Source organism: Macrobrachium nipponense, chromosome 27 (genome assembly GCF_015104395.2).
Source record: "Macrobrachium nipponense isolate FS-2020 chromosome 27, ASM1510439v2, whole genome shotgun sequence".
NCBI classification, from domain to species: Eukaryota; Metazoa; Arthropoda; class Malacostraca; order Decapoda; family Palaemonidae; genus Macrobrachium; species Macrobrachium nipponense.
Window position 1 is genome coordinate 60,096,312 of NC_087216.1, and position 9,571 is coordinate 60,105,882.

Sequence of the window (9,571 nt, forward strand, 5' to 3'; positions counted from 1 at the left end):
TAATAACTATATAAGTACACCACGTGAGGTGCACTAAAGGCATTATCCCTGTATGGGATTCAAAATCATGATGGAAGACTTAAAAGTCCCGGAAAGTCCATCTATCTCTTGTTCTGTTTATTTTCATTGTATACCATTTACTCTTGAGCTCGTGATCATTGAACCTTCAAACCACTCGATTAGAATATGTTTACTCACGCGATATCAAATGGCCAGGTGGCAAAACATCACCCCTTGGGGATGACCTTTGCCCCCTGAGAGAATCGAACTCTCGACCCCTGGTTTACAAGACCAGTGCTCTGCCTCTGAGCTAAGGAGGCTACATAGGGTGATAAGATTACAAATATCTGGTAATTATCAGAGATAATCTATGGGTACGAGCAACTAGTTGTCCGCTCACAGAGGTACCAACGAGGTGAGTAATATCTAAGGTAATTTTGATTGGTTGCATTGGGTGGGCTGTCTAGGTTATTCATTCCCTCGAGTTAAAATATAGGAAAAGAAGCAAATTAATAAATAAATCAACGTAAACGGAGATGGATAAATAAAAACTAACTTCTTTTTTTAGCGTTTAATTTAAGCGCCCATACGATAAAAACGGGACTTACAGGCAATGCATATACAAAGTTCATAATATGTTAAATAATTATAAACACAAACGTGTCTGAGCTGATGATGAATCATAATAATTCTGTTGTGTTTTGAATCTTTATTTTTTGGGAATTCAGATCAAACAAATAAAGGGGAAGGGTAGTCAAATATCACCTATTAAACTATACTTAATGAGATAGCTCCTCTTGATTAAAACTTAAGCAATGATATAACGACATGGGGGTGCAGCGGAATAACACTTGTTTTCACACCAGTTTCACAACACTTGCGCGCTGGATGACTTAGGTGAGCTACGTTATCGAAACAGGTGTTCATAGAAACGTGTATGAGGACATATTTGTTAGAAATAATAATAATATTTTATTTTTTTCTGGTCCATCACAGTCATCCAATTCAACTCGGTGGCTTTGATAGCATAGGGTTCCGGATTGCATCCTGCCTCTTTAGAAGTCCATCACTTTTCTCGTTATATGTGCCGTTTCTGGGAGCACACTCTTCTGTATGAGTCCTGAAACCAAAGAGAATGTACAGCGCTGAGCTACCAAGCTGGCCCGAGGACTTATCCATACGAGGAGCAACCCAAAACGTATTGATGGAAATACCCTTCATAATTGCTGGAATGGTAATCTAACCACATGAAGCTGAGGTTTTCTATGATTGAGTGCATGTGCGTATATAAGTGCGTAAATGTAACTAAATGCCTAGTTGCAGATTGCTGAAGGAGGAAACTGAAAATAGGAGAGAATTTGTAAAAGATTTATGTCATCACTGAGACAAAAAAAAAACTTAAAACAAACACAGAGGAGTATTAATACGACCAAGGGAGCCATTTCAAAGGCTAATCCCACTTACTACTACTACTAAGTTCATTAAGAGTGGCAGATCATTTATCCGACATTTGCAAAGGATGTTTTGGAAATAGTTTTTTTTTTATTTATAAAAATACAATTACATTCCAATAATTTACATTATTTGGATAATTCTGTTAATACAAAAATATAAATATAAAAATGAACATTTTGCTACAAAATCAATATAAATAAAAATCAAAACGTATAGTTTAAAAATTCGTAAGTTACATACCTGGAAATATTGCTTGTATATCTACATTTAATATACATCCTTTGTGATTCTAATTTATTTTTCAAAAGAACAATTATATTTTGGCAGCTATTGTTGTGTCTATGACATATCCACAAACAATACAAATAGCCGATGATCAACAAAATGGCAGTGTTTTTATCAACAATTGATTTTGCTGCTATATCATAGAATTATAGTTTCAAGAAACTATAATCCTTTAGTTTACAGCATTTCCTACGAACTGAATTAAACTATTTTACAATAATTTTCTTTTCTCTATAGAAGTAGAAAATATGCATTTGATACTCGGTTTCACCTCATTGGCTGCATGTTGAATCTTCTTTGGTTACATGTTGAGTCTTCTTTGTTTTGTTGCTAGTGACTCATGAATTTACCTAAACACAAATATCATTTCCTCTACTTTGAAGAATGTACTATTAACATTTCGCCAAATATTTTTCCATTTAAGTGTGGGTTCATTATTTTCTACTACTGGGGTTTCTTTCCTCCAAATGATTGAATACATTTCTCTGTTATTTATATATGGAAAGAATTTATTGTGATATGCTTTCCTAATATCATCTACTGCCAAAGAATAGTATTCAGGGGTAAAATGTGCTATTTCTGATGAATTATCTAATTGTAACATACCATTCAGTCTTACAGAACAGTAATACCTGGTAAACCCGTTACAGTTTATTATACTTTTTAAACAAGTTACTCTGAATATTGATCTTGCCTTTTCTTCAATGCTTATTATTCCTAAATCTCCTTCTAACTTTGAAAAATGCAGGGTACTACGTTTTATAGATCGATACATACCACAGCATATATACTTGAAAATAATTGCATTCACCTTTTGAGCTTCTTTTATACTTAACGGAAGTGTATGAGCTACATACTACATTTTGGACAATATCAAAGAGGTGACTATTAGTGCTTTCTGGTAAAGTTTTAAATACCTCTTACACAACATGTTAACTGCCTTTTTAAATTTTTTTTTTTTCTCTATATCTGACTGTCGAGTTATGGTTTTTAGATTTTATAATCCATGAACTCTGGTTCTTTTAAAAATATATATGATTGTTCATTTTTAAGTTTCCTTGTTTAATTTTTAATATAAAGGTATAACATTAAAAATTCTATTACTTAAAAATATATTTACAAACTGAAACATACAAAATTAACAAACTTCATGTATAACACCAGGAACTTATAAAAATAATATAAAGGTCTCTTGAAGATCTTCGAGTATAATCAGGATCAGGAAAAGTACTGCACGTGATTACAATCTGACGAAGAATCAGGAGCGTCTTAGATGAAATAAGATCCAAGGGACCAAGAGTCTAGAGTCTAGGATCAAGAATGGAGAAGACTGACCAAGGTCTAAGGAGTTCTGCAAAATACAAACATTTATAACAGCTATATAACACTATAATATAATTATGTTCTTGAATGCAGAAAATGCACAATGAAGTAAAACCTTGTTATACTCTATAAACTTTAAACACTCACAGGTAAACATATGACATTTCCAATACACAAACAATCTTCATTAGTTATACAGATACACTTATAAACACTGAATCACTTTAACACACGACATTATATAAGACACTAATACATAGGAACAATTTATATAAGGAGTCTTTTCCAGTACTTACTGTTACGGGTGGCTAGGTGTCAGGTAGTGATTAGAGAAATGCCGGGGACTCTCCATGTTAAGAAAACAAAATCAAACAAGGACAACCAAATAAACAAATAACTTCTTTAGTCCATGGAGTGAAAAGATACACAAGAGATGGCAGCACAGCATTCCTCGGACAAAAAAACAAGGACAACCAAATAAAGAAAAAACTAACTTCTTTAGTCCATGGAGTGAAAATATAAACAAGAGATGGCAGCACAGCATTCCTCGACACTGACCAATTTATTTCGCAAGTTTTCGTATACGAATTGCTGAAGTAAATGCCCAAAATTTTAGCACAGTCCACAACTTTGAAACAAGTCAACTTCCAGTCTCTTCTACCCGACCATTCACCAATTCCTAAAATGACAGATTTTCTTTATTTAATAATGAGCCAGTTACTGCTTCAAATTTCTTTATTTCACAGCGAATCTCTATTAACGAAACATCGTCTGCAAAATTTACTTTTGTATCATCAGCAAATCCCCGTACTTTGATTTTGTCATTGTTTGGTAATGTGGGAGGTACAATTTTTGTATTGGTTTTTAATGCTAGGTACAAAGGTTCTTGGAAAATGACATACAATAACACTGATAGTGGACAGCCTTGTCTAACCGACCTTCTTGCATTAAAGGTGTCTGTAAATAGTCCAATCATACATATCATACTTTTAAATTCTTTATATAATATTTTTAACCATGAAAAAAATTTCTCTGAAAATCCAAACTTTTCTATAATTCTAAAATGAAATGGCATGTTCACCCTATCAAAAGCTTTCAACCAGTCCAAGTTAAACATACCTGCATCTATATGATTTTCTCTTACATAATTTATTATGTCTCATATTGTATGGAGTACCACCATATTGTTCAGGTGATATGACTTTTCCAAGCATAAGTTTCAAACGATTTGCTATTGTTTTTGCTAGAATTTTATAAACAACATTTAACAGAGTGATTGGTCTCCAGTTTTCAACCATTTCCTAATTTCCACTTTTTGGGCATAGTTTTATTATTCCTAAATTGTGTGATTCCGATAAATTTCTTTCTTTTAACATACAATATATTACCTTTGAAAAATCGTTTTTGACAATATACCGAAATCTTTTATAAAACTCCACAGTTAATCCATCACTTCCAGGTGATTTTCCTTTATTCATTTAATTCAATGTTTCCCATAATTCATTTATATCAAATTCCTCCCCTAAAATCTTATCCTCTTCATCTATCACACATTTGCATTTCTCAAGCAAATACGATTGGTCTACGTGATTTCCTACAACAAATTCATGCATTATATACTTTAAAATGATCTTTAAGAAACACAAGAACAGCCTTTGTATCTATTAGCATATTTACACTTGTACCTTTTATCTTCTTTACCATGTAATTGCCTTTGCTGTTTCTCTTTCCCAAGCAAGTGCGATAACAATTTTTCCCCTTTCCACTTGATCTTTTAATTTTGCTCTTATTTTAACTCCTTTCACGAAGTTCATTTTGAAGTTAGTTTATTTTACTTTTCATAGCATAAATTTCATCATATTTATCATTCCCAGCATTACATAAGCCATACAGATATTTTAATCGATATTGCAAAAAAATTATTAAAAGCCATATTTTTCATTTGATACTCTATTTGTAAATTTAACGAAGGACCTTTTACATTCATTTTCAACAAATTCCCACCATTTAAGTAAACATTTAAAACTGTCTTTTTTAAGTTTTAAATGACTCCAAAAGCATTCAAAGTTTTCACCTATTCCTTCTGTCTCCAGTGAAGACCCATTCAATTTCCAAAATGCTTTCCCTTTCTGCACATCGCTTATCCTGAATTTAGCAATGACCATTCAATGATCAGAGAAGGCCACAGGCACTGTATCAGTACTTATCATATTATGGAGTAGCTGTTTAGTATATATGCTTATTACATCTTTTAATCCAACATTCTTTATGAGGGTCTGCAACGATTTTGACACTAAATCATCCTTCCCCGTACTAACATCTCTGTTAGATGTAACACAATGAAAGTTCCCTCCGAAAATAATTTACGATTTTAATGTTAAGAAATTTATCTCTTTCTTTCTTTTTATCTGTACCCGAAGGGGCATAAATATTCACAACTGGAATTTCACGATTTAAACAAGATATTTTAGCTCCTATTATCTGTCCCTCCGTATCCATTTCATTGCTAATGACAGACAAAGATTTAAACTTATTTATACAAACTGCTGTACCTCCTTTAAGATTATTACTTGGGTTTAACAAAACATCATACTATTTGTGAAAAAACTCAAGAGCTTTTAAATTATGTTCCTGCAATAACCAAACCTTTATATCATAATACCTAGACAGGGAGAACAGCTTCACTTGCTTACCTACGTCATTTAATTCTTTCACATTTAAGCAACCAATTGAAAGATTGAAGGCGCCAAATTAGGAAGATTCCAACTTTTCCTTTTTCTGGATTCTCAATTTTTTCCAGTTTTCCTCATCACTATTGTTTTCAGATCTTGAATATTTTTGAGTTCCTATTTTCTTCTTTGAGATTCTCATCTTGACGTTATCTTCCATTTGAATTTTCCATTTTCTGTTTCCAGAGCACTTTCCAAATCTCCATCAGTTTCCATTAATCCATCTTCAATATATTCTGCATCACTTTGTCCTTCTCCTCCTCTTCCCTGATCGGTTCCGTGTCCCAGGTTAAGATTTATCTTTCTGTCCTCTTGATGGATGTCTGCAGTCGTCGTGATAACAGTGAACTCAACAGGTCCAGTTTCTTGCGGTATTATCACCAATTCAGACGCTTCCAAACTTGTCCACTGTGTACCTCATCATCGATAGATATCAGCTCCTCTTCCATATTTGAATCCTTATCCTCACATTCTTTGATTTTCTTACATCCTCAAGCTCAATATTCTTCCTTTTTGTTAAAACACGTGGCTCGTTGTTGCCATTTTCCACTGCTATACTATTGATATTCTGAACATTATTACCATTTGGGGTGTCTTCACTAAGTGACTCTTGCCTTTCCTTCTCAATGTTCCGTCCGTTCCCTTGTGTTTCGGTCCGTTGTAGTTTCGGCAGAATTGGAAAATCCTTCTTATGCTCAAACAATATTCTCGATTCTGTCCAAGGAGCAATCTACACCAAAATGATTCTCACTGCCACACTTAAGACATGTCTTTTTCTGTCCGTTGTACATGAAAGAAATATTATGTCTTATGAAAAGGGCCGAGGGAATGTTTTTCTTAATTCCCGTTTTAGCCGTCCGTATTTAGTTTAACCGCCCTTGACGTCTACCGCGTGTGGAAGTATTATTGTAAGAATTACATTATATATAAACCAGTGACCTGGGGTCATGGCATTAGGAGGGTTCTACGTGACCAAAAGCACACCTTAGATTACGCTATGCGTTGTCTGCAGTAGCCTGATCTAGCTCAAAGCTTTTGTCAACATTTTTATGTTATGATAACTTTGCACAACAACTTCCATGGGAAGAGGTTGACCTGTTTAACCTACGCCGGAAACTTGTAACTTCCGAGCCGGCGAACTACGTATGTGTTTTTATATGAATTGCTGAGATAGCTAATGTTCCGCTATCGACGCGATGCTTTAGAATGGCAGTTTCACGCCAACAGTCAAACATATCGGTCGTCCGACCGAGCTGCATCTCCTAGTATGGAGTTACAGAATAAAGTGTTAACTTGTTCAACTAGCCTGTTTGAATCATCTCCTCTAGACAAGAAAGAACCTCTCTACTAAGATCCAAGGGAGATGAGAGGAACCAAACATTACTTACGGATAACAGCCGTAAGGAAAAAACAAAAAGTCTATCGCCAAGCGATAAGACATTAGAAAATGGTGGCAGCTAATAAACGAAGAACATAATTAACATGACCCATATCAGCCGACCGAAGGTCTACAAGAACTAACTTCCACCTTCAACATCAAACGAAACCAGAGGAAACGGGATCTTCAATCAACGCAACAGTTTATGAAGACGCAACTATGTCCTTCATCGAGAGGAATACAAGCATTTAACACTGACGTTTGAGCAACTGTTATCACTTAACTTCGAGTATCTACACCGGACGAGGGCGGCATCGAACATCAACGGAAAGAAGAAAACAAACACAGGGAACATCACCCGTTCACGAGCAGGACGCAGAGTGGACAGCTATACGCAGTAGTGCAAGGACGGAGGCTGTGACGTCATCCATCTTGGACTCTACCGCGCATCGTGCACCGAGAGAAGGCCGTGACGTCATCACGACTTCCGACGCGAGACGTGGACAGGAACTGTGACGTCATCCCATGTCAACAATCCTTCGCAATATAATCTGGAGCTAAGTACCATTTTTTATCTATTCAGGTCTTTTCCTCAGTGAAGTGTTGTTCATCAAGAGTCGATCGTCCAGTATTCTGGGGGTGAGTTGTTCGCCATATTAATCTTCCTTCATTACAGAACCTATCTTCAACTACGAGGTTCTCGCCCGCAGATTAATTTTTTTTTTCTTTTCTAGTTGTCATTAACCATTTCTTGCATGGAATTCTCGTATAATATTTTATCATCTCTTATCTGTATTTTTGTATCTTTTGGGGGATTTTCCTATTATTATACATACTTATACAGTACATTGCTTATGCGTTTACGTAGTGGTCGAGTGTACTGTTATAGATATTTTGATAGGATTGCAAGGAATAGAAGTGATAAGAAAAAAAGTGAAAGCCGAAATGCAACCACTCCGGCTGGCAACCCCAACGTGGTGACTCTCGTTAGCGCGAGGTCAGCGATAGTCCCTTTTCAAGGTCGGCTCAATGGGTTCCTGCCTCAAAATGTTGAGGCATGGATCTCATCTGTAGACGCTCATTTAAATGAACAAAAAGCATCACAGACCCAGCAGTACAATACAGGAGGCCAAGAGCTTCGTTGACTTTGCTAAAGGCGACGCAAGTGCGTATCTAAGGGGGGTTTCTTTCCAAGAAGCGCTTACATGGGACGAGTTCAAAATTAGATTACGTGCCGTGTATGGGGGTTGGAAGAGCTTTAGATGTAGTATTGGCATTGAGAAAATATCCTTAACCAAGCCTCCATGACTCATCTCAATGTTGTCGAGCGGGCGGCGCTAATTGCCGACCGGCTAAATGAATATCAGGATAGTTTAAGTAACTCCGGGTGGGTTTGCGGGTGATAATATCAAAGTGAAAGATTTTATCCGTTTTGATCTACCTTACGTCTATCACTGTAATGTTGCCTGAAGCGTTAGTACGTGTTTTGATAAAAAATTGCAGCCCGACAGTACGGAATTAGATGTGTATAAACAAATCAAAAAACACATGTCGAAATGTACCGACCTAGATCCTTCGCTCATTCAAGTTTTTGCAAAAAATGAGAACAAGCCACAACAAGTAAATGTGGTACATAATAATAATCAAGTTGCAGGGATGGTTTGTTATAACTGTAAACGACCAGGTCACATGATTCAGACTGTCGGACGCGCTTTTGTTCAATACACAATAGTTCAACTCATTCATATAACCGTTGCTACTCGAGGAATCAACAGCCAAACGCTACAACCACGCAACCAGTTGCTAGTGCAAATAAAAAGAAGGGGTCCTCAGTACTATAAGAAGAAACAACCAAACGGAAATTCTGCACAACAGCAGAAACAAACAAATCGTGCTTCAGGTACTCTGTTCCTGGGCCGTCTAGCCAGAACTCGCAAGGGCAAGCGAATTTTCAGGGTGTGATAAACAAAACAAATACCACGTAGTTCACTCCAAGGGGGAGAGGGCGATGTTGGGTCATCAATATCAACATCTTTTGTATCAAATAATCATTTAATCATTTATCAGATCATTGTGAGACAATTGATTTTCCTATGAAACACACGGCCGAATCAAAAAAATCTGTGCAGGTTCCCGTAGATTTGCAACAAATCATGCAATTATTAGTCAAAACGAGTTTGCGACCAAAACCCTTACATGCAGTAAATTTGGACCACCCCATAAGTCATTCACTTTGTTCTTTGATTCTGGTAGTCCACGTAATATAATGGATTTAAGGACTCATCATTTACTCTTTTCAAATTTCCTATAGAAAAGTCCGGAATAAGGCTCTCAGGTATTGGGAATAATGAACTAAATGTTGTGGGCGTAACTCATGTACAGTACAAGGTTGGTAAGCGCA

General features: G+C 36.0%; 1 non-coding gene across 1 annotated transcript; it reads right to left on the reverse strand.

Moving 5' to 3' along the window:
• Nucleotides 1-248: 248 nt before the first annotated feature.
• Trnat-ugu (transfer RNA threonine (anticodon UGU)) lies at nucleotides 249-320 on the reverse strand. Its single transcript has one exon. It is a non-coding gene; the product is annotated as a tRNA-Thr (tRNA).
• Between the last annotated feature and the right edge of the window lie 9,251 nt (nucleotides 321-9,571).